This window comes from Tenrec ecaudatus, chromosome 3, assembly GCF_050624435.1.
Source record: "Tenrec ecaudatus isolate mTenEca1 chromosome 3, mTenEca1.hap1, whole genome shotgun sequence".
Classification (NCBI taxonomy): Eukaryota; Metazoa; Chordata; class Mammalia; order Afrosoricida; family Tenrecidae; genus Tenrec; species Tenrec ecaudatus.
This window is the reverse complement of record NC_134532.1, coordinates 172,203,617-172,230,198: the sequence shown is the minus strand read 5'-3', so window position 1 is coordinate 172,230,198 and position 26,582 is coordinate 172,203,617. Positions and strand designations below refer to the sequence as shown.

At 45.6% G+C, this 26,582-nt stretch overlaps 1 non-coding gene and 1 pseudogene across 1 annotated transcript; one reads left to right on the top strand and one right to left on the bottom strand.

Annotated features, from left to right (window-relative positions):
- Window positions 1–492: 492 nt before the first annotated feature.
- On the bottom strand, window positions 493–683 carry LOC142443872 (U2 spliceosomal RNA). The gene has a single exon (XR_012783600.1). It is a non-coding gene; the product is annotated as a U2 spliceosomal RNA (small nuclear RNA).
- A 4,033-nt stretch (window positions 684–4,716) lies between these two features.
- On the top strand, window positions 4,717–5,655 carry LOC142443670 (gem-associated protein 8 pseudogene; annotated as a pseudogene).
- The last annotated feature ends 20,927 nt before the right edge of the window (window positions 5,656–26,582 follow it).

Below are 26,582 nucleotides of genomic sequence, written 5' to 3'. Positions count from 1 at the left end.
CCCTAAGAGTACTATTCCCTGAGCTCAATCAGCAACCAAGCTAAAATGTAAAGAGTTAACATCCTTCAAAACTGGATTCCTCGTCATCATCTGTATCCCATTGCAGAGCTTCAGCTGGTGTGAGCTCATCATAGATGCTGTCCTTGCTGCGGTACCACTGACCCATGTATAAGCCGAACCCATTTTTCAGCACATTTTTTTTGTGCTGAAAAACTCGGCTTATACATGAGTATGTATGGTAGTTGAAATGACAAATGCTTTGCCACGTGTTGGGAGCCCTGTTGGTGTAGTGGTTACACCCTGGGCTACAATCCGCATGGTCGGCAGTTTGAAACCACCAGCAGCTCCGCAGGAAAAAGACTGGGCTTTCTACTCCACTAAACAGCTACCGCCTCGGAAACCCACAGGGGGTCACTATGAGTCAGCGTTGACTCGATGACAGTGAGGATTCTGCCATATATGTTTACCACGATAAAAAAACCTTTTTTTTATTTTTTGTGCACCGTTCCTGGAAGTACTGCAATACCAGGTCGATGCGTGGAGTGGATGGAGCAAGCTCCTATTCCAACTCCCTGCTCCAAAAATCCATTTAATATATTGTCCTCGGATAGAGGACGTATCAGATATTAAACTGATAAGAACAGATACTACACTTGATCTTAGCCAAAAGGCCGAGAAGCGATTGATAAAAAAAACTTTTAAAAAATACTATGAACCATTAAGGACAGGAGGACGTGCCACTGGGGGAGTCCAGGGGATCTGCAGGCCCAGTTGGACCCTATGTGTCGGTGCTGCAGCTGGGACCTGTTCCCCATGCTTTTCCGTTCCCTTTGCCTCTAGACCCGCTTTGGCCGAGGAGGGAGTGAGTCAGGGAGTCAGAGGAAACACAGAAGCGTCCATCTTCCCACGGAGGACTCCAATAACCACAGCAGCACCCTGTGCTGTCTTCAGTGTGCCGCGCCAACACGGTCTTGTGTTTCAGGCAAGCAAGGGGGCTTACCTCCTGCCGTCAGCACCCTTTATTTTGCGATTAGTCCAGGTGGGAAACTTCCCAGCCAATCAACAGCTGGGTGGTGAAGAAATAAGCCTGAGCTAATTTGCTGATGGATCACAAGTCAATCTTTGGGAATCTGGTTAGAAACAAACACGCTACCCTATAACAAGCCGAGCAGGTCACGCAGCAGCTACTAGGAACCAGACAAACGGCTCAACCTCTGAGGTCTGACACTTGCTCTCTGGCTCTGATGTGGCTGCAGAAAATCCTGGAGGTATCTTTGGCCAAAGGCCTTTTGTCTTTACTAATAAGCTGCGCTTCTGTTTGCCTTTATCTAGAAATTCCCAAAGACGCTACCATTCTCTCGCTTTCCACGGAACAATGGCCAATGGGAGCCCTGCTATGTTGTTTCTGCTTTTCTTACTTCAGTGGAGCTGACTGCTATCATATCCTGCAGAGTCCAATCTAGGCTCCACAGCTTCGCAAACACCCCTGTCTCTCCTCTTTCACAACTGGAATGTACTTAAAACAAAAACAACCCCCCTCCCCCACCAGCAAAACCTGCCTCCTTTCTCACCAAATGGCAAAAACACTGAAACATCGTGTGTGTGTGTGTGTGTGTGTGTGTGTGTGTGTGTGTGTGTGTGTGTGTGTTGGAGAATTCATTTCCAGGTACTGACTGTAACTATACTGAAAGCAAATTACTCAAGCAGGTCCGTGATTTCAAAGTTCCTTCAAAATTAAAGTTCCATCAAAGCGCCATTCACTTGCACAGCTTTTGCTTTGTGGGCATCAAAGGTATCAAATACCCCTGTACCCGTCGTGGTTTGAATGTCCATCAAAACAACAGCAGTGCTAGCTTGCACTACTTTAGAAGCTCTTATCACAAATGAGACGACCAGCATAGCTGGGAAACGATACTGTGGGGAGTTAGCTGAAAACAAAAAGCAGAGCGCTTGAGCTCTGCGGGAGATTTCCAGAGCGCCTGTGGGCTGTGCTCCTCTGTGTGTCTCTTTAGTTTCTCTCCTGCTGACAGTGTCGGTATGCTGTCACCACACTTGTTCAATCTGTATGCTGAACAACTCATTGGAGAATCTGGATTATATGAAGAAGGATGTGGCAGCAGGTTTGGAGAAAGGTGTAATGGCAATGTGTGGTATGCAGATGACACAGCCTTGCTGCTGAAAGTGAGGAGGACTTGAAGCACTGCTGGTGAAGGTCAAGGGCTGCAGCCTTCAGTGTGGATTTGTGACTCAATTTAAAGACCTAGATCCTCACAATGCACTGCAGGTAACATCCTAATAAATGGAGAAAAGTGTGAAGTTGTCAAGGATTTGTCTTGCTTGGATCCCCAATAAATACTCATCGAAGCAACCATCAAGAGATCAAAAAACAAGTTGCATTAGGTAGATCTGCTACACAAGCTCTTTTAGAGCAGTGGTTCGCACGCAACCTGCCTAATGCCGTGATCCTTTAATACAGTTCCTCAGGTGGTGGTGACACACACCCCCGGACCATAAAATTATTTTTGTTGCTACTTCATCACTGTCATTTTGCTACTGTTCTGAATCGGCGACCCCTGTGAAAGGGTCGTTCAACCCTCAAAGGGGTCTCGACCCACAGGTTGAGAACCACTGTCTTAGAGTATTGCAAAGCAAGGATGTCACTTTGAGGACTAAGGTGTGCCTGACCCCAGCCATGGTATTCTCCACTGCCTCATATGGATGTGAAAATTGGACATTGAATAAAGAAGACTGAAGAAGAATCGATGCATTTGAATTGTGGTATTGAAAGTACCAGGATCTGCCCAAAATACAAACTAACCTATTTTGGAAGAAGTACAGACAGAATGCTCTTTAGAGGCAGGATGGACAGACTTTGCCTTACATACTTTGGACATGTCAGGAGACCAGTCCCTGGAGAAAGACATCGTGTTTGGTAAAGGGGTGGAGGGGAGGAAGGCCCCCAAGGAGATGGACTGACGCAGTGGCTGCAACCATGGGCTCAAGTACAGGGACCCTTACGAGGATGGCGGAGCAAGGCAGTGTTTCCTTCTGTTGTGCATAAAGTCACTATGGGTTGGGACTCACTTGATGGCATCTAAGAATAGCAACAACATTTTATTGACTTTCTTACTGCTGATTTTAATTCTGCCTCTTGGGAAAGAAGGCCAGAATAAAGACAGAGATGATTTTTCTTTTAAAGGTGGCGAGAGCCATTCCACAAGCCCGAATCTCCTCACATCAACACCAAGAAAAGCAACTATACTACTCCTCACTTCATGACTATCTGACATTTTTCATTTGTGACAATTCTTTTTTTAAAACCGCTGTTCTATTGTTTTGAGCATAAATAAGATGCATCTGGCAGTAATGGGTACCAAGGCATGAGGTGAGCATGATGTTGGCAGTGATGGTTCAAGATATGTGTCAACGTGGTGGGCCATTCATGACATGACTCTCAGTAGGTTGACCATTATGTAATACTGTTAAAATTTAACGCCTTACCAGTTGACTCTCCCTTTTGGCCCATTTTTAAGTCTTTCTAATTTTTCATATTTTCTGCTTTCTTGTTGGTTTAGGTTTTTCTTGATTTTATTTTGATATTCTTGTTACTTTTTTGTTTCTTTGTTTTCGTATGTTTTTCTAGATATGAAATCCAGGATAGATGTGTCCATAGAGACAGTTCTGGATAAATGGTTCTTGGGGTAAGACATGGGAGGTTGGGGTGGGGAAATGGGGAGCTAATAACAAGGACTATAAGAAAGAAGTAAATGTTTTAAAATTAATTGTGGTAATGATTGTACAGCTCTTCTTGATATGATTGAACTATTGAATTATATGATATGGGTAGATTATGTCCTGTAAGACTGTTTTTAAAATTTTACACTTTATGGGAAGACTTATTCAGTTCCAGGGGAATTTTTTAAAAATCATTTTATTGTTGACTCATACAACTTTTATCACATTCCATATATCCATCCATTGTGTCAAGCACATTTGCACATTTGTTGCCATCATCATTCTCAAAGCATTTGCTTTCTGCTTGAGCTCTTGGTATCAGCTCCTCATTTTGCCCCCTCCCTCCCTGCTCCCCCTTCCCTCATGAACCCTTGATAATTTATCATTTATTATTTTATCATGTCTTACACTGTCTGATGTCTCCCTTCATCCACTTTTTCTGTTGTCCATCCCCCAGAGAGGAGGTTAAATGTAGATCCTTATAATTGGTTCCCCCTTTCCACCCCACCTCCAGGGGAGTATTTAAAAAAAATCATTTTATTATGAGCTCATACGACTGTTATCCCAATCAATACATACATCAATTGTATAAAGCACATTTGTACATTCATTGCCTTCATCATTCTCAAAACATTTGCTCTCCACTTAAGCCCCTGGCTTCAGCTCCTCATTTTTCCCCTTCCCTCCCCACTTCCCCCCACCCTCATGAACCCTTGATAATTTATAAATTATTATTTTTATAAATTATGATTTTGTCATATCTTGCACTCTCCGATGTCTCCCTTCACCCAACTTTTCTGTTGTCTCCAGGGGAGTTTTTATGAGCTGAAATTATCAACCATTCTCTCTCTCTTTTTTCCAACTATTTCACCACCATTAACATAAATGCCTCTTAAACTTCTTGTTTAATCTTTCAAGTTGCTGCTGTCAATTTTATCCCACATAGACAATTCTTTATAAGAATACAATTCTCGCCACTGAAAACTAGGTCCTTGATCGCCCACCGCCCGGAATCTGCAAGCTGCATCCCTACGAGTCATCATTCACTGCCGTGCTCCAGAATGCAGACCAGGAAATGGAAAGCACAGGCCCCGTTGAGGCAAATGTATGGACAGCCCTATTGGAGATACCCTGCTGGGACGCTTCCTCAATTGGAAACAAATGTGCCATTGTGGAAGGACTCTGACCCCTGGTATCTCCATCCGGTCTATGAGAGATATTGGCAGCATTATTACCAAGGAATGGCCTGGCTGCAGAACCACCGCCTTGCTTACAGGAAGGCTCTAGAATCCTACGCCAATCCCATGTGGTACTTCTCTGCTGTGTCTCTAAACTACAGCAATCCTGCTGAGAAAAGTGAATGTCCTTGGTCCTCCTACGGCCCTCACTCGGGGCCCCAGAGCCCCCAGGGTGCACAGTTGCATCCTTGGGGGTCTTGGCAGCACCCACGTGCCTACGCTCAGTTCCAGACCTGCACCAGAGAAACGGCAGCTTTTACATTAGAGGGGAAGATGGTGAGCGAGTCAGACGAGGAGATTGAGTGCGACCTGAGCAACATGCAGATCACCCCGGAGCTGCGCGAGTACTTTGAGCAGACCAAGCGGCACAAAGAGGAGCCACGGCGGCTGCAGCAACTGGAAGAAGAACGTCTCAGCGAGTATGTGAACGCCGACCATGACCTGTACTTCTCCAACCACCGGTCGGTGGAGCCCCCATCTGGGAGGCCTGACGAGAGGCGCAAGGCCAAGATGAAACGTCTATACGGGGATAGTGCCACCAAGATTATGGCCATGGAGGCAGCTGTGCAGCTGAGCTTCAACAAGCTCTGTGATCGCAAGAGGCCTAAGTATTGGCCAGTGATTCCCCTGAAGTTTTGAGGCGGCTTCAGGGCCCGGCCACCCTGCCCTTAGCGCTCAGAGAATGAGCCATGGGGTGGCAGGGCTGGGAGGCAGATTGAGCCCCAGCCCCTCCCTGTCCATCGTGGTCTTGTTATATTATCTGTGGTGTTTGATCCATTAAAGTTTTCTACCTTCAAAAAAAAAAAAAGAATACAATTCTCACGAATGAAATATTTTGCTAATTAAGCTAAATCATTGTTTTGGTCTAAGACGACTTCTGAGGATACTCTTATTTTGAGATTTAAAAGTTTTAAATTATCTTAAGAAAATATTCTTGGGGTTCACCCAGTCTTGCTAGCTGGACAAAGTCAATATCCCATTGGTAATTCAGATTCCAGTTCACATTTTCACCCTTTTGATCAGGATTTGGGGTGCGGTGGGGGAGAAATTTCATTAAAATAATTAGCAGTGGTCCTCAAGCACCTTCCTCTTCTTGTCTGATGGCATTGGCCACAGAAGTTAAAACACATTTAAAAGACATCGTGCTATTATTGGCCAGTAAGATATTTTAAGTACTCCTGTGAATAATCCTGAGAAATCCCTGAAAGGCATAAAATAAATGGAGTTGGATTGATGAAGATAGCGGATATTTTCAACAATTTGCAGTTAGCTTCCCTTGAGAATCCCTGATTTCAATTTCATACACTGGGTCCACGTCCAACTCAAAAGCAGTTGGATCTTGCTTCTGAGAATCCTTTGTTGTGAGTGATTCATGGTGAAACACACTGAGGATTCTTAGAGGTACAACCTCTAAGTATAGGAAAGGTTATATTCTTGGAAATCCTTTTCCAGTGAGGACAAGAGCCAGTAGATAAATGCTCTAGTCTCAGGTCCTGTAGATGAACATCTTCTCAACAGTCCTTACGGAGTTGAGCTCCTTTCCCGAAAATAGCCTTAAAGCCATCTAGACTTTTCTTCTGTGCTTGCGTCACTGTTGTCTGCTCAAATCCTCCTGAGGTCAGTTGCCGTCAAGCCTTTGTCTCGGGCTCTGCTTTTGTGAGATCTCAAATAAGACCCTGGAGGACCAAGGACAGGGGAAAACCACAGCTTGAAACACAGGGGGGCCATTCTTCCTGTTCTACTAGCAAGCTGGGAGTCCACACAGGCAAAGAATAAAATGAGACTTTGTGACGCTTCTCAGGGTGACTAATTAAAGCTAATCATTCAGAATGGAAGTTAATCATTCCCCATTTGAGGGGGAAAAACAGTCCCAAACAACCATTTCTGGAAATCAGGCTGGTTTCCAACCTCAGATCCAGCCTGCTGATTCAAAATGTCTGAGCGATAATCCAAATACCAAAATTTCTTTCCAGTTTGATTATTGTTGGGGGATAAAGGAATTACTGGTCTCTTTACTTGACCATGACCCAGTCATATTATTTTTTCAATTAAGTAATGTCTTTGTTGGTGGTCCACCTATTTTTGCCCCTGGACTCTGTGTTCTATTAACGTTTTTTTTCAAACCAACAGCCTTACATTATTTATTGCTATACTTGATGCGGAAGCATAAAAACCAAGGAAGAGACCAGATTATTTGCCAATAGAAGTTCAATGGATCAGATGGTGGCAAAAGTCTTAATGTAATGCAGCCTCCTCCGGGGGCTCCTCACAGACCCACCTGTTTCTTCTCCAGTGTCTTCTCATGGAGTTGTACTTGTTCTTATTACCGGTTTTCATTCGAATCCTTTGGGGAATGGGCCGATTCTGCTTCTGTTTCTTGGCCTGGAATCTCTTGATCCTAAAGTCTTACGAGACGACATGGTGACGCCAGAGCAACACCACACTCAGGATGGCGGAGAAACTGAGAGAGGGAGAAAAGGACGGACGTGCATTTTAGGGCCTCTATTAACAATTTCCATAGGTCTCTGATGATTAGAAAGATTGGAGTTGCAAGGACTGTGTCTTGCTTGGATTCACAATCAATGCTCATGGAAGCAATGGTCAAGAGATCAAAAGTTGGCTTGCGTTGGGTAAATCTGCTGCAGAAGACCTCTGAAGAGTATTGAAAAGCAAGGATGTTATTTTGGGAACTGAGGTGCTCCTGACCCAAACCATGGTATTTTTATTGCCTCATATGCATGTGAAAATTGGACATTGCTCAAGGAAAATCAAAGAAGAATTGATGCTCTTGAATTATGAAGTTAGAAAAGACTATTGGAAGTGCCAAGGACTGCTAAAAGGACAAACTGATCTGTCTTGGGAAAAGTATGGCCAGAGTGTTCCTCAGAGACAAGGCTCTGTTTTAAATACTTCGAGGCTTGCATCCACCCACCTTGAAGAAAGGCCTGGAAATCTACTTTTGAAACACCAGCCACTGAGAATCCCATGGAGCAGGGTGGTCCCTGGGCTGTGAAAGCCTCCAAGGCCACTCTAGTAAAAGCTATGTGGTACAGACAGTGTTTCAGAATACTTCAAGGTGCTACTTTTGGACATGCACCAGCCCATTATGCTGACCATAGGAAGGTGAAGTATTCTTCTTGATGTCAGAAAGGTATACTTTCTATATAAGTGCTGTGATTTAGGAATAGACTTGACTTAAAGACATACTTATGATAGAACTTGTTCATAATCTGTGACTGACTATACTTACCGCACAGAGATGCCAGGAGTTGGAATCAACAAAATGTAAATCGTTAAATCCAAGTCCCTCCTGAGTGAGCTCTGAATCTCAGTCTCTGTGCAATGGAGAGCCACCCGGACGTGTTCTACGCCTTGTGAGCTTTTCAGAGGGTGGACCCCAAGGGGGATGTCATCAGGTGTTGCTGAAAATGGGTCAAAAGAAGTGAAGTACCTTAAAGGCATCTGTTCCCCTGCTATTCCTTGTGACCCCCAGCTCTGTAAGTTTCTGTCCTGTCAATGTCAGCATCAGACTGTAGATGTTCTCCAAGCTTGAGCCAGGGGAGCAGAGGGTCAGACAAGCTCTCTGGATCTCTAGAACAGCTTCTGCTTGAGGTGCTATGAACCTGGGGAAACCAAAGAACCAGAATTCAGAATAATCTGACATTGGAGGAAGTTTGCTTCTAAGTGTGATTAGCAAAGCCCCCAAGATGATGATAATGTTGATAAGTAACAAGCACCTATTTATCATTATCAATAAGCCTTTAACCATGCCCTGGGTTTTCAATTATTCAAGCTGGAGCAGTAAGACATTGTGTCCTTCAGAGGGTCAGCAGGTTACCAGATACGCCCAGCCACGAACAAAGTCAAAGGCCCCGAGCAGGCCCACCGGTGACTGTTTCCCCTGTCTTATAATCGAGTCCTGATTTTCTGATCCAATGACTTTGTCAGTTCTGGTGTAAGTAAAATATCCTCCCCAGCTTGTAAGTTTTTATTATTGCATTTTATCATCAGTGTCTTCATAAATGTAATCTTCAATCTGTGAGTAACATCTGAGAATGATCACATCTGCAAATTGCTTACGGCTTTGTACGCAGGACATCTCATAATGATACGGTGCACGAAAATCCAAATGAAAAGCGCAGATGATCCCAAGTATGGTTCATCGTCAACTCGAATATCTCTTAATTCAGAGACAACCTGTACAGGCCACTATTAATAAAAACAGCCGTAACGGGGAAAAAAGATGACCCAGGACCGGGCAGGGTTTCATTCTGTTGTACATAGGGTCACTATGGATTGGAACCAACTGGCTAGCACCTAACAACAACACACTCACTAAGTGGGCCCAACTTAGCAATTTACTTCTGATGAAGGGAACAAGAGAGAAAGATAGTGTGCAGCTTCCAAGCCGAGGTTATAAGAGGCACTCTGGCCTTCATCCTGATGTCACACTCTTGGACCTGGAGGAGCGAGCTGCCATGTGGTGAGCAGCCCCATGGAGGGGTCTACCTGAGTAGGAACGGACTCGATGTCCTAACAAGTAACAACTGATAATCAGGTTTCTAATGGTTAGTCAGTAACTGGCTTCGGTCTTGCGGGAGCTTCTCACTCCCATGGTGCTATAGTGCTTCATCTCGCACAGTGAGGGGGTTCTCTACCCCCTCAAGCAGTGAGCAATGACGTCATCTAAAGCTGACGACAACACTGCGAAACTTCAAGAGCTCCATGCCTCCATCAGGAGCCCTGGTGGCACTGGGCCACTAAGCACAGGCCGGTGGTTCAAACTCATCAGCTGCTCCATGGAGGAGAGATGAAGGGTTCCTCTCCTGTAAAGAGCTACAGCGTTGGAGACACAGAGAAGCAGTGCTCCCCTGTTTTAGAGGGTCACTGTGAGTCACCAACTCGGTGACCGTGAGTCCAGTTTTGATTTGAATGCTTCTGTCACCGATGTATAGCTCCTATGGCCTTGGGAAGTTGTGCAGCCTCCAGGTTTAGTCTATGGCCCATAATTATCTGGTGGGTTTCCAACCTTCCACAGCACAGTCATTCTATACTTCTCTGGGTCTCTTAACTGTTTGACCATGGTCATTCTGACATCCCTACACCACTTAATTTTGGCTCTTTTTTATGCCATGAAGTCACACTACCTCTGGGGTCCTTCCCCCCAAAACCAAACTCACTCCATAGAGTTGATTCTGACTCATAATGACCCCATAGGACAGGATAGAACTGCCCCTGTGGCTTTCTGAGACTGTAACTCTCTACAGGAGTCAAAAACCCCATCTTTCTCCCCAGTAGTGGTTTTGAACAGCTGACCTTGCAGTTAGCAGCCCAACACAGAAATGCTGTACAACCAGGGTTCCTGGTCTGGCGTCCTTACTACCTTAGTAGTCCTATAGTCTATGACAGTGCTTCCAAATTGACAAGAAATACCAAGCTCATGGTTGCCAAGTTCACTGTGATTCGTGGTGACCTTGTGGGTTCCAGAGTAGAGCTGATCTCTGGGGTTTCTTGGCTATGATCTTCGGGAGAGCAGATCACCAAATCTTCTCTTTTTTTTTCTTTCTGCAGCAACTCTGGGTTGAGATCACCAGCCTGTAGGATGGCAGTGGAGTTCGTACCACGCAAGGACTCCCCCAACTTGACAAGCTCTCTTATCTTGCTCCAGTGCTCTCAGGCGCCAATTCCACGCGTGACTCCTAGCTCCAGCCAGTGCATGCTTACCAGGTCCTGGAGCTCCGTGAGGGTGGAGTTAGAGTGGTCGAGTCATTTGTTTTTCTCTAGACTTTCCTGATTGTAGTGCTATGTCCAGGGAAAATGTTATCATCTCTCCTTTCCATAGCATGGCCATTGGTATCCAGAGTTGGTTTTGTTAGGACTCAACCTGCGTTACTGGGTAAGTCACCAAGAGGGGAGGTGGAGCTGACCCTGTAGCAGGGAGGGGGCAGTTGTCTTACAGGGAAGAGATGTCTGCTTTGTCTTCCACTAAGCAGGGAACACTAGACCTTCAAAGCAAGGCTTGGAAGGTTCTGGGAGTCTGTGGGTTCAAGGTTGTCTGATGCATTACACAAATGTCCTCCTCCCATGCATAAGGGTTTCATTCTGTGCCCACCAGGGCCCTGACCTTGGCAGCGCACCCGCCTTGGTTGAGAGTTTTACCAGGGAAGCTCTGTTCCTTTGACAATGAAGTTCTGGGCCTGGGCCTCAGCTTTCTCTGCCTTCCCATTACAGGAGAGAGCCTCTTTATAAGCGACCATGGAGACCTTCTGGCATTCACACTGGGATTTTAATTGCCAATTAATCACTCTCAGCCTTTCTTTATTCTTTTCTAAAGTGTCAATCCAGCTTAGAAACAGCCACCCATGTCCAATGTCCTTGTAGCTCCGATTTCTTGCACATCACTTAAATGCTGGTACATTTCATCAACCAGTTCTCTCCCACTAACGGAATCTTTCCATTCACCACAGGGTCAGTTTTAAGGCTGTTTTCTATGCTCGGTGCTACGGATGCGGGGCTCCCTCTCCCACAGTAAGGGGGGGTTCCGGGCACTAGTCAAGGAGTGAACGCTCCCTGCCCAGTCTCCCTGTGCCTTCTCAGACCCGCCTTCTCACTTCTGTCACCAACTCTCTTAAGTTCGATTCTCCAGGAAGCATGAAGGAAGTTAGGGTGCAGAAGTTCTACAGGAAAGGGCTGTTTTGAGATGCACATCAGGGGATGAGAGAGGAAACACAATACTGAGCAGCAGGAGCTGGGCTACAATGCACTCACAGTGGCGGTCTTGGTTCGGAAACCTGAGCTGCCTTCCATTGGGCTTAAGGGACTGTAGCTTTATGCCTCTTCACTGGTGTATCAGTCAGTGCAGGCACCCCTGGAACATGGTCGGGAATTTTGGCAAGACAGCTCTTTATAGGCTGGACATTCTCAAAGCAAGGCGAGGGCTGATAGCTCTTGGCCACTCCAGCAATTACAGCCCATGGAGTTAAGGCCTACACTTCTTCAGGTAGTTGTAAGCAGCACGTTGCAGCATCTACAACATTAACACCAGTGAGATTCAATTCTCCTCTCTTTGGAGAAATCCTTTACATGAGAACTTTTCAATAAAATTCCGTTATCTCTCCCACTAAACCATAAACTCACCATCGGGGGACAAAAACAAAACTACCTCTTATTTCTCTTTGTCCCCGGTGTCTAGCTCAATTCTGGGCAATCAGTCACGCTCAATGAATGTTTACTAACTGAATGGAACTAGAGGGCTTCCCCTTTATACTGAAGAAGTCAGAAGTCTCATAGTCAAGAAGACTCCAGACAACCAGTTGTCCTGGGGTAGATTCTGACTCATGGTCCTCTCATGCATGTCAGAGCCGAGGCGGGACTCTACCCACCAGTATCCACTACTCCATGGGGCTCTGCTCACAGTGATAGAAACTCACATATAGTGTAGGCCAAGTGAAAACATTATTAAGATTAATAGAAAGAAAATGGTTCTATAAATAAGAACAGGCTATTTTCAGTGAACACACAGCTCACTTTGTAGGATAGGGTCCTGCCTATGTTTCAGTGGGGGCACCCCAGCTTACCCAAATTACCTAAGTCAGTGAGTCCTGGTGGTAGAGTGGGCTATGCCTGGAACTGCTAGCTGAACAGTCAGGAGTTTGAACCCGCCAACTGCCACTTGGGAGAAAGCTGAGTCTGTCTACTCCTGTAAGGGTTGAAAGTCTCAGAAAACCAAAGGGGCAGCTCTACTTTGTCCTATAGAGTGGCTAAGTTGGAACAAATTCGATGGCAGGATGCTTATATGTTATCACTCAGCAGTGCATTGGTTCAGGTAAGATGCTGTGGTCATGGCCCTGTCAGGGCTGTCCAGGGTGGCCTGCACAGCTCAACCATGCTGCAGGGACCAACCTCTGCTCTGCCACTAGATCTTTCTAGGCTTGGCATCACCAGCTCTGCCTTACTGCAGGAAGACCCTGCACAGGATCTGGGGCCTCTAGAAGCAACCTTTGGCTGAGGCTGCATAGCTCCTCTCCAAGCTTTTCACTCCATCTCTCTCTGTCTTCAGCGGTACACTACTTGCTCTGTATTACAGGTCTTATATTTGGGTCTAAGAAGTTCTCAGTAGTTCACACTTTACTCCAAGTTCTTGGCAGGTGATGACACCTGAAGAGAAACCTCTGAGAGTCGGCTGCTAATACAGGTAATCTTAAGGTGTGGCCCTTCAGTAGAACTGCAAAGTGATCAATCACCCAGGCTGACAGCAATCCACTCGGTCCTCCTGGGTGGATTACAAATAATTTACACTGGTAGCGAACAGACCAGTCATTTGCAATCTTGTGGCCCAACCAGTCATTTCAGGGTCAGAATTAGGGTTACAAACCAGCGCCAGAAAAAGTCATCTATCAGAGAAACCCATTGAACTATATTTGTTTTTTAAAAAAATCAATGGACATGAATGTAAGGGTTTGCTTTGAACTCTCCTGTCCCAGATTGCTATAGCTATCATTATGCCAATATCACACTGTCTTTTTATTATTATTAAAAGATCATTTTATTGGGGGCTCTTACAACTCTTATAACAATCCATACATCAATTGTATCAAGCATATTTGTACATATGTTGCCATCATTCTTTTCCAGACATTTACTTTCTATTGAGCCCTTGGAATCAGCTCCCCTTTTCCCCTTCCTCCCCGCCAACCCTCATGACCCTTTGATAAATTATAAATTATTATTATTTTAATATCTTACACAGACTGCTGTCTCCCTTCCCCCATGGTTTCTGTTGTTCACCCCCTGGAGGGGGTGGTGATGGTTATGTGTTGATCATTGTTATAGGCTCCTTCTTCCTCCATCTCCCCACCTCCCCCCTACTCTTCTGGTATCGCTATTCCAATTCCCGTTCATCATGTAATCCAGGCTTGTGACCTTTTCCCCATATTTACCTGTATGTGTGCTCAGATAAACTAGATCATATGAAGAAGAGCACAGCATCTGAAAAGGTGGAAGACTTTTTAACAACTTTCAATAGACAGATGACACAACTTTGCTTACTGAAAGCCAGGAAAACTTGAAGCACTTTCTGATAAAAATCATGCAGTCTTCAGTATGAACTGAAACTCAATGGAAAGAGAAAAAAAATAAATCAACACAGCTGGACCGATAGATAACACCAGAGGAAAGATTGAAGTTGGCAAGAATTTAATTTTACTTGGACCCTCAATCAGTGCTCATGGAAGCAGCAGCCAAGAAATCAAATGACATATTGCATGAGGCAGATATGCTGCACAAGATCTCTTTAAAGTGCTCACGAGTAAGGATGTGCCTTTGAAGACTGACATGGGCTTGGACCAACCTTGACATTTTTTATCCCCTCATAGGCATGGGAAAGTTGCACGATGAAAAAAGAAGACCAGAGAAGGATGGAAGTATCTGAATCATGGTGTTGGTGAAAAAAAATCAAAAATAGTGTGAACTGCCAGAAGAACAAATCGTAGCCGTAAACCAGGATGCTCTTTAGAAGGGAGAATGGGGAGGCGTTGTCTCCTGCTGTGCACGTATTATCAGGACAAACCAGTTCCTGCACAGGGACATCACGCTCGCCCAAGTCGAGGACCAAACGAGGAAGGCCGCCCGCGAGGCAATGGGTGCAAACATCACAATTGTGAGGCTGAGCCAGGACCGGGCCAGATTTCATTCTGGTCTACACAGAGCTGCTGCAGGTGGGAACCGGCGCGACAACAAACAAGTATGCCATTACATAGAAAAACTCTCTTAAAAGAATAATTATGAAATAGCCATCTTTTTTTTCCATGCTTAGCATAAGACCTTCTCTTCCCCAAACCAAATGCCCACTGCCCCCGAGTCCATTCTAACTCCTACCAGTCCTCGCACTGTCAGTGATGAACCTTGTGGCTCAGATCAGTCCCAAGCACAACAAATGGAAGCAATTTCCCGTGCTGCCTTGTACTCACAATGGCTGTGCCCACCAGGGTGGTCTTTGAAATACAAGTAGCTTGGCTTCTGGTATCACAATAGGACTCCAGCCACCAAAGATGTTGTTGTGCGGTGCCACTGAATCAGCCACTGTGTGTGCAACCAAATTTGTAGAATTTACAGTCGCTATAGCATGTCAGAATGCAACCCTGCGCCATGCACTTCCACAATGCTTATGGTGGAGCCCATTGCGGCAGCCAGTATGTCAATCCATATCCTTGAGGCTCTTCCTCTCCCATCCACGCACACACGGACTCTCTACTTTGCCAAGTACCATGTCCTTTTTCAGGGACTAGGCTCAAGCATGGGAACAATGGTGAGGCTGGCACAGGGCTGGGCAGGGCTTGGGTCTGTTGTGCATAAGGTTGGGACTGACTCAATGACACCTAACAACAACAACAACAAGTCCTTCCTAATAACATGTCCAAAATACATGACACAAAGTCTCACCATTTTTGCTTTCAAGAGCATTCTGTTTGTGCTTCTTCCAAGAGAGATGTGTTTGTTCTTCTGGCAGTCCATGGCACTTTCAATAGTCTTCACCAGCACCACAATTCAAATACATCAATTCTTCTTTTAAAAAACATTTTACTAGGGGCTCATACAACTCTTATCACAATCCATACATGTACATACATCAATTGTATAAAGCACATCCATACATTCTTTGCCCTAATCATTTTCTTTCTTTCTTTTTTTTCTTTTTTTTTGCATTTTATTAGGGGCTCATACAACTCTTATCACAATCCATACATATACATACATCAATTGTATAAAGCATATCCACACATTCCCTGCCTCAATCATTCTCAAAGCATTTGCTCTCCACTTAAGCCCTTTGCATCGGGTCCTCTTTTTTTCCCCCTCCCTCCCCGCTCCCCCCTCCCTCATGAGCCCTTGATAATTTATACATTGTTATTTTGTCATATCTTGCCCTATCTGGAGTCTCCCTTCCCCTCTTCTCTGCCGTCCATCTCCCAGGAAGGAGGTCACATGTGGATCCTTGTAATCAGTTGCCCCTTTCCAACCTACTCACCCTCCACTCTCCCAGCATCGCCCCTCACACCCCTGGTCCTGAAGGTATCGTCCACCCTGGATTCCCTGTGCCTCCAGCTCCCATATGCGCCAGTGTACAACCTCTGCCCTATCCAGTCCTGCAAGATAGAATTCGGATGATGGTAGTTGTGGGGAGGAAGCATCCAGGATCTGGGGGAAAGCTGTGCTCTTCATCGGTAACATCAAGTCTTCTTTGGTCTTCTTTATTAATGTCCAACTGCCACATGCGTACGAGTTGATTAAAATGTCATGGCTTGAGTCAGGTACACCTCAGTCCTCAGAATGACATCATTGCTCTTTCACACTTTAAAGAGGTTTTATTCATCAGTTTGCCTAATGCAATCCTTTGTTTGATTTCTTAATTGCTGTCATAGTCCAAAGGAGCATTGGTGATATAGTGGTAACTCACCGGGCTACTAACCTCGAGGCTAGCAGTTCGAAACCATCAACCATTCCACAGGAGAAAGATGAGGCTTTCTAATCCTCTAAAAGAGTTTACAGCCTCTAAAATCTACAGGGGCAGTTCTATCCTGTAGGGTCATTATGAGTCAGAATTGACTTGATGGTAATACATTTTGTTTTGTTTTGTTTTGCCTAACCCAACCCTGGTAGTGTAGTGGTTACACATTGAGCTGCTAACCTCAAGGTCAGTGGTTTGAAACCACCAGCAGCTCCTCAGGAAAAAGACATGGCTTTCTATTTCTGTAAAGAGTTACAGTCTCAGAAACACCCAGGGGCAGTTCCACCCTGCTCCATGGAGTCAGAATTGACTCAATGGCAGTGAAGAGATGGTATCCCATCAATTCCAGGAGCCTTGTTTTTTCACTAACATCTCAGTGTAGCTTGGGCTTCTTCCTCCAATACCATTGGATCTTGATCATATGCTACCACTAGGATGGTTGAGTGTCAATTAATTCTTTTTGGTACGGTGACTCTGTAGCCCGTGCATCTTCTTTTGATACTTCCTAATCAGTCAATATATTGCCCATAGACTCCTTCAATATTGCGACTCAAGGCTTAAATTTGTTCTTTAATGCCTTTAACCAGACATATTCTGAGTGCGTTCTTCCCTTTTGGCTTTCTAACCCCACGTCTTTTCATACATTATTAGAATGCTTTATATTTTGTCTTCTCGAGCTGCCTTTTGAAAGTTTCTTTTCAGCTTTTTTTGCTTTATTATTCCTTCCATTTGTTTTAGCTGCTCTATGTTCAAGAACAGGTTTGAGGGTCTTCTGACATCGACTTTGATCTTTTCTTTCTTTTAAATGATCTGCTTTCTTCATGTGTGATGTTCTTGATGTCCTCCCACAGCTCACCCGGTCTCCTGCCATTAGTGTTCAGTGTGCAGATCTTGAGCTATCCTTGGAATTCAGGTGAGATGTCCTCTGTTCAACCTTTGGCTGCTGCCTTCCAGAATCTGGGTGTGAAAGCTTCTCAGTACCCTGCTGGAATTTTGGTGACGGGAATGTGAACAAGATCTGGCCGATGTCTGATCTTTGTCTGTCTTTCCCTGTGATTCAGAGCCTGAGAAAAGGATGTGCGTCTTTTAAAACCCTTGCACCTGGAGATACAGTAAAGAGATGTAACCTGATTCCATGGCTCTTCTTCCCAAAGCTTGGCTTATTCAGCATCCTCCAAGGGACAGTCTGAGGCACAAGCCAATACAATCTGGTTTATTTTAAGAAGACATGAGTCTCACAAAGCCTCAAATGCAAGCTTTTAAAACAAAACAAATAGCAAGTGACAACAGTGGCTTAAGAGCCATGGAGCCTCCTGGTTCAGGTCCTGCAGTTGGAGGGAATGGAAATGCCCAGAGGAATGATTGGCCTTAATTTAGGAATAATACAAAGACCACTGGGAAAGCAGGCTGTTCCTGGCTGACGAACCTATGGAGGTTTTCAAGTTGCTTGACAGCCTTAGACAGAGCTCTAATGGATATTAAGTGGTGAGTGCAGTCTTTAACACCCGGCTACAGACGCTCTGTTCTGGCTACAGACGCTTTTCCTTAAGTGAACCCACTGGTTCTCAGCAGGCACAGACAGACTAAAAGGCACCAACTGGTTTCCTTAAGAAATCAACCCCCTAACAAGCCAGAGCCAAATTGTTAGACAAATCACAGGCATCTATTCATATAAATATGAGCTGGAGGCTGTGTAAGCTCAGGGCCGGTGGAGGCTGTGGATGAAGTTGGTGGGTGACACTGAAAAGCCACTCTGCCCCCAAATACTTGCACGGTTTGTCCAGTCACTGTCCACAAAGAGACCACCAGTAACGTGAGGCAACTCTTGATTCATGAGATGTTTATTCAGTTTCTGTTGTGTGCGAAAGATCACGCTATATTATCAAGGATACATACTCTGTTCTGAAGAAGCTAAACTCCTGGGTGAGGGGACCAGGTACTGTAGACATTTCTAACACATGATGTGTGGTGGGTTCTGGCACAAACAATGGAGGCCCATTGGACCTGGGAAGTAGGTGAGCTGGGCCAGCTCTGCTCTGTGAGCCAAGACTCACCTGGTTGCAGGTTAGCGAACTGCAACCTGAACTACACAGGAAAATGTATTAAAATGAGATCAGCCCCCTGGAAGGGCAGGGACTTGCCCCGTGTGTTCAGGAACCAAGGGCTAAGCCATCAAGAGAATGCTGTTTAAGGGCTACATGAGAGATTCCCTGTGTCTGGAAAGTTCTTCCTGTTTATCTTACTTCCTACTCTTCATTCAGCTCCAATTGCCCCCTCGGGGAAGTCTCTTTCCTTGCCCAGATCCCCTCTCTCTGTCCAGATTCTGCTCAGAGTTCTGATTGGTCTGCTCATGATTTGGGGGCAAATTAGGAAAAGGTGCCGCTTTGAGTGAACAGTGATAGTGTGGGAGGAACAAGGTGCCCCTTCCTCCTTGGCAGACACACGTTCACAAGCAGAGTACAAGTGGAATTCCAGCTCCCCCGGCCCCCTTGGTTGCCGTCCTTTGTGACTGGGCAGCTCTGCGGGGCAGCTGAGCCAGAGCCTGCACTGTACGCTCTCAGACGCCTCCCATACCGGTCTTTGTTCCCCAGCACAGACTGATTGGCTTTTAAGAACAAAAATTTGTCACCTCAGGGTTATGACGTTCAGAAGCCCAATTCTTTGGCCTGTAGCCCCCTACTGAGAGCTCTCGGAAATTGTCCCATGCTTCTCTCCTACCTCCTGGCGGCTCCCAGGCACGTTGGCATCCCTTGACTTACAGCCGTTGTCTCTCCCCATCATCATACAGAAATTCTTCCTCCGACCTCCCCCCACCCCCTTTCCACATGCTCTTTCTTATGACACCACTTGGAAGGGGTCAGGACTCACCCCACTCCAGTGGGGCTTTCTGCTAGATGATAACATCTTCAAAGACCCTATTTCCAAAGCAGGCCATGGTGCCCAGGGATGAGCAGCTAGGACATCAGCAGCGATGCTTAGAGGGCAGTTCAGGTCAAAAGCATTTCCTTCTGACGCAATGAAATCGGTGAGAGGCAGCATTCGCTGAGACTGCCTTGCTTTCTCAGTTTCCCATGTTTCCTGCCTTTGACCGGCTGTAGTTTCCCACTCTTCTATTGCTCATGTTTACGGGAAGTGGTTGAATTGTTCTTCTCTGATGGGTTTCTGCCTTTCAGCGATTCCGACTTTTGCAGGTTTTCAGATATGTGACACAGTGACCATTTTACTTTGCTGCTGCTTCTTATTAAATAATTAATAAATTTACTCGTCACATTGTTGTTGTCATTGTTGTTGCTAAGTGCCCTGCAGTCCATTTCCACACATGGTGACCCTATGCAGAAGAGCACAGAACACTGCCCGGTCCTGGGCCAGGCTCACAGTTGTTACGAGCTTGGAGCCCAGGGATGGCGTCACTGTGTCAGTCCATCTCCCTGAAGGTCTTCCTCCTTTTAGCTTCCTTTCCACCTTACCAAACCTGATGCCTGCTCCACGGATGGTCTCTCCTCACGACATGGACATGGACCAAAGTACATGGGATGCAGTCTTGCCATCCCTGTTTCCAAGGAGCATTGTGGCTGTACTTGTTTCAAGACAGCTTTATTTGTTTGTCTGGCAGTCCGTGGTACTTCCATGTTCCCCTGCAATACCATAGTTCAAGCGCATCAGTCCTTCTGTCTTCCTTCCTCAATGCCCAGCTTTCCTGTGAGGTGACTGCAAATACCATGACTCAGTTCAGGTATGCCTTAGCCCTCGGAGTAATGTCCTTGCTCTTGAATACTTGAAAGAGGTCCTGTGCAGTTGATTTTCCTAATGCATTGTTTGAATGTCAGCATGCTCCTTGGTTGTGAGGATTGGGAAACGTCACGTCATGAATGTCAGTCATGCTATCGGGAAGGGCCAGTGTGGGGGGAGGTCAGATGCTTACAGACATCCCTGAAGGCAATCACTGTCATACTGCTGTCTCTCCCGGCCACAGGGGGGGGGGGGGCCCTGCTCCCTGCTGCCAGAGACAATAGATTAATGATCTCTATCAGTTGAGTCAGGGAACAGGCCAAACTGGCTCTGTGACATCCAAAGTTAGGCTGCCATCCTGTATCTAGGATCTGCCCATTTTGCCACATGTATATCCCCAATCCCTCCTCTTCCTATTACGTGGATACCCCTAGGTTACCCCCTCACATTACTGTATTACTGTATTACCTATAGCACCCCTTCCTATGATGTATGTCTTCACCTATAATTAGGGGACTTGCATGTCCCAGAGAACATAAAAGCCTGGGCTAACATTAAAGATTCTCTCTCCCTCCATGTGGATCACCAAGCGGGGCTGAGGTGAGCATGCTACCATGAATTGTTTCTGCCTCCATTTATTTCAGTATTTCTCTTCTCTCTCTCATGCTCTCTATAACTTTACTATAATCTTTACTTATTATCACTGTACAATTGCTCCTACCGGACCCATGATGATGTGTTAGGGGCTGGCTTCCCCTGGCAGGCCAGTCTCTGTGGAAGCCCATCATGGTTGCTGAAGTAGAGGGCAGCAGGAAAGAGGAAGACCTTACAGGAGAGGGATCGATACAGTGAGTCAGGAACAGAGCGAAGGTTGTAAGGATGAGGCAGGACCAGGTAGTGCTTTTTCCTGCTGTACATGGGATAGCTATAAATCAGAATCGACTCAATGGGATCGGACAACCACACCCCTGAAGGCACATTATCTGTTTTTGCTCAGCATTTGATTCCTGGAGCTCAGCACAGTGTCTGGCACACACAAAGCCCTTGATTAAAATGCAATTGGTTCATGATCAAACGAATGCTCAATCAAGCCGGCGTTGCTGTTTCTCAGTCTCTCTTTAATTGGCCTGTTCTAGGGTAGGAGTCATGATTACTACCAACCTGGGCCCACAGACAGAGAAGGCTGTTTCTCCTTAAGTCTGATTTTTTTTTTTAACTCCATAAAAGGTGGCTGACTGGCCCAGCTGAGACCATTTTGCTGACTGGGCCCAAGAGCTACCCTGACTGGAAACCTCTCAGAGCTTGGGGTGAGTCGTTTTTTCCCCCCCAAAAAGAGGAGATTCTTTCTGGGAAATGGAAAGAAGTTTGGCCAGAGACTACTCCCAAGGATGATCCCAACAGTAGCCACTGATTTGCTGTGTGTTGTTGGTCATGTTGGTGTCTCTGCTTCCAGACCTGTGAAATGGGAGTGCATGCCACGCTCATGTCTGAACTCAGCAGCGCCAACATTCTGATCCCGTTTGTTCTGGTTCTAGTTCCCGCTGCGTTCTGTTTTAGTGCTCTTGGTGGTCAGTGGGGAAAGACATGAGTGTGGGCAGTCACAGTCAAGGAAGGCTTCACAGAGGAGGTGCGCTTCAGGAGGGAGGGGCTGCGTGTGGGGAGAGGTGGGCGAGGAGACTGAAGGCCGGGCGCTGGCATGGCAATGTACGGTCGTGTTAGTGTTAAGTCATTTGTTTGTTAGAGTTTATTTTAAACAGAAATGCCTCTGGGAGGGCGAACATGTTAACTTGTCTCTATGGTTTCCTCTGAATTAGCTTCTCAGAATCCGAGCTGGTCACCCCCAGGATCTGAGGGAATGAGACACAGGACAGGTAAATTTTTATAAGGCAAAGTGAATTCAAAATGGGTCCTGAATGCCAGCTTCCCTGGGGTGTATTCATTTGGTCCATTACTTTGGGACCTATAGTTTGTGTGGTATCGGGGCCAGGGATGAGGGACAGGGAGCTCCAACCACGTGGAGAGAGATTCAGGGAGGCGGGTAAGAAAGAACGTCTTCCCTCATGATGCTAAAAAGGTGTGAAGCTCCCTATGCACAAGGTTGGTGCTAAGCCCTGCCCATGTTCACTGAGACACCAAAACTTTGCTGCCGGCTTTGTCTTCTTCCAATCCCTCAGGGGCCCCTTCTGGAGCTTCCCTCAAGGATTCTGTTCAAACTCATCTCCATCTTCTTCAGCCTCTTATAACGCTTAGGGAACAAACAGCGAGATTTGCTCTCACTAGTCTCTAAGGATAAGACTTGGTCTAAAAATGGGGAGCTGTCGAAGAGGCCGTCATCAGGGACCCCATCGAAGAGCCTGGGACACCCGGACACAGGGCTGGAGGGAAAGGGTCTGGAAAGAGAAGTGGGAGGGTGTGAATAAGTGGGGGAGTGCTGGTGAGCGAACAATAGCAAGCCTTCAAAACTGGTGCTACCAGCACTGTCTCTGCTACTTTGGCCCCTCCTCTCCCATTCCCAACATGAAGCCCTATTGGCTGGTCCTCTAGTCTGTTTAACAAGGAAGAAAATAGGGTCCGCAAGCTAGATAGAGTTGGGGAAACTGCTTTTTATTACCACTAATGATGGGTAAGTAGCCCAGGTGGTGTAGTGGTTAAGCATTGGGCTGCTACTGACAAGGTCAGCAGTTTGAAACCACCAGCTGCTCAGTGGGAGCAAGATGAGGCTTTCTCCTCCTATAAAAAATTATAGTCTCAGAAATCCACAGGGGTAGTTCGACCTTGTCCTACAAGGTCATTTGGAGTCAGAATCAAGTTAGATTTTCAGGTCCACAAAGGACACTGAGCTGATTTTGGGGGGGGGGGAGAGGGAAGGACCCTGCTGTTCTGAACAGTGGAAAGTTTGAGCTTAGAGCCTTTCCAAAGTCAAGGTAGGTATCTCTGTACCTGAGACAAGTCTCGCCAGTCTTCATGTAAGGTAGATTTATTTATTCTTCTAGTAGTCTACAGTACTTTTAACACTCTTTGCCCCCATCATAATGCTGAGACATGAAATCTACATGGATGTTTTTTCTTCTGTCATTGTCCAAGTTCCCCATGTATAAGAAATTACATGAGAAACTTCCCATGAATGTTGACAACACCATGGCTTGGGTTAGGCACAGTTTAGTCCTCAAAGTAATATCTTTTTTCTTTTTAAGACAGATACACCACTCCACCCCACCACCACCACCACCACCACCAACAACAACAACAACTAATATAAAAAAAAAAGGACATGCATTTTGCAGCAGATTTGCATGGTGCAGTACACCATTTCATTTCTTGACTGCGACTTCAATGAGCATTGATTCTGGATTCAAGTGAAATGAAATCGCTGACAATTTAAGTTTTCTCCATTAACATGATGTTGCTTATTAGTACGGGTTCCCCCCACTCCCCTGAGGTGCAGTTCAGACTGAAGGCTGAAACCTTTGACCTTCATCAGCAAGTGCCCCAAGACCTACTCCACTTCAACTAGCAAAATTGTATCATCTGTGAATCGCAGCTTGTTAATAAAGACTTCCTCCAATCTGGATGTCACATTCTTCTTCCTATAGTCCAGCTTCTTAGATTATTTTCTCAGCATACACCAGTCGATTGAATAAATCTCATAAAAGGATACAACTGTGGTGCAGACCTTTCCTGATTTTTAATTACTCGATACACCTTAGTCTGTCGGACCACTGTCTGGTCTGTGCACACACTCCGCATGAGCGCAGCTAAGTGCTCTGGAGTTCCCCCTCGCTTCATAGTTTGTCATGATGCACAGACCCGTGTCTTTGCAGTCCATATGACACAAGCAAACACCTTCCTGGTAATCTTTGCTTTCCACCAAGATCCATCTGATGTCAACCACGATATCCCTCATTTCACATCCTCTTCTGAATCCAACTTGAATTTCTGGCAACCGTTGCTGAATTTACTTGCATACGATAGTGTTCGACCATTTCTGTATTCTACTAGGTCACATTTCTTTATAATGGGCACAAATGTGGGTCTTTTCTAGTTGGTTGGCTAGGTGGCCGTCTTCCAAATGTTCTGGCATAGACACGGACGTGCTTTCCAGCATTGCCTCGGCTTGTGGGAACATTCAATTGGTGCTCCATCAATTCCTGGAGCTTGTTTCTTGCTCATGCCTTCAGTGCAGCTTGGACTTCTCCCGTCAGCACCATCAGTTCTTGATCACACGCTACCTCTTGAAATGGTTGAAAGTCAGCCAATTCTTTCTGATAACAGTGACTGTGTGTTCCTTCCATCTTCTTTGGATACTTCCTGCATCATTAAACATTTTGCCCGTAAAATCCTTGAATATTGCAACTCAAGGTGTGACTATTTTCTTCACCTCTTTTGCTTTGAGATGTGCTATGTGTGTTCTTCCTTCTTGGCTTAATAACTTTGCACATTTCATTGCAATACATTTTTTTATCTCACACTGCCTTTTGAAATTTTGTATTCAGCTGTTTTACTTCTTCATTTCTTCCATTTGCTTTAGCTACTCTGTGCAAGAGTAAGTTTGAGTGTCTTCTGACATTCACTTTGCCTAATGTAGGAATTCTTTCTTTTTAAATCATTTTATTGGGGCTCTTAAAGCTCATAACATTCCATACATCAAATGTATCAAGCACACTTGTGCATCTGTTGTCATCATCATTTTCTAAACATTTACTTTCTATTTGAGCCCTTGGTATCAGCTTCTCTTTTTTTTTCCCTCCATCCCCCCTCCCACTCTTGTGACCCCTAGGTAAATTATAAATTATTATTGTTTTCATATCTGACACCGACCACTGTCTCCCTTCTCCACCCCTGGTTTCTGTTGTTCATCCCCCCCTGGGTTGTGGGGCTAGGGAATATGTGTCAATCAATCAGTAGGACTTCTTCATTTGGGAGAGGTTGGAGAGGCCAACAAGGAGCCCTGGTGGTGCAGTGGTTAAGCACTTGGTTGTGAAGCAAAAAGTTAGTGGCCCAAACCCACCAGCTTTGTGGAAGGAGAAAAAATGTGGCAGTGTGTTTCCATAGACATTACAGACTTAGAAACGGTCAGGGGTGGGTCCACTCTGCCCTGTAGGGTGCTGTGTGCCAGGCTTGCCTCTACAGCGGGGCTTAGGCTTGCTTTTACATTTTGGGGTGAGCATAAGTTACTTGCATGGTAGAAAGGCAGTGAGTTTGACTATGTCCTTAAATTCAAGTCCACTCCAAGGCCTGGTCGTCTGCTTCCATAGAGTTGGCAGCCATGAAAACCCCAAGAAACAGCTCTCCCCCATGACCCACGGGCTCACCATGAGTTGGATCAATTCAAAGGCACTGGGCGTGTGTCAGGCCTTTCTGTAGTCGTTCTTTAAAATGATTCTTTAGGACGATGTAAGGTAGGAAAATAATAATCTATAACTTATCAAGGGTTTGTGAGGGAGGGTGGGTGGGAGAGGAAAGGGGAAGAAATGGAGATCTGATATCGGGCTCAAGTGGGAAGAGAATGCTTTGACAATGATGATGGCGGCATATGTGCAAATGTGCTGGATACAGTGGATGAATGTATGGATTGTGATAAGAGATGTAAGAGCCCCCAATAAAAGTATTTAATAAAAATAAATAAATAAAATTTAAAGGGATCTGTGACTCCCAAGGCGTTAAGGGAAATTGATTTCATCTATTTGGATAAAGCAGCATGACAAGATAAAATGCATGAGTTGAGTTTGCTGCTAGGCGCCACTAAGTTGGTTCTGCCTCCTAGCGACCTTACAGGGAGGATACAACAGAACAGAATGCAGCCCGCCCTGTGCCAGTTTTAAGCTTGTTGGACTTGAGTCCTTTGGTGTAGCCACTGTGTCCGTTCATCTCATGTGGGACCCTGCTTTTCTGCACTGGCCCTCACTTCACCAAGTCCCTTTCCAGGACCGAATCTTTCCTGGTAACGTGTCAATCAGATGTTGGAAGAAAATGCTTTTTCAACAAATAAGGCCATGCCGTGTGTATCCATTTTCTCTCCTTTTTCTATTTTGGAACCATCATTTTTCTTAACTACTTGGATTGATTGATTTCCTCCCACCAACAAGGCTCCAGGGATAGATTGAATGGAGAATCTGGGCTTGAGTGTTGGCATGGCTGAGGCAACTACCGCCAGTTATAGGGTCTGGAATCTGCTTAGTCATGGGTGTTGGACATCCTACACCATTTCCTTTCTAGAACTAGGAAGATACTACCATCGAGGAAGTGAGCACATATTTTTCACAGCCCCTTTCCTTCTCTTCCACCCCCACTTCTTCCTTCTCCCAGAATGCTTCACTCGGAGACAATGTGCTGTGTGGCCACTGTGTCTGGAGCTGGATGGAGTCTCCAATACT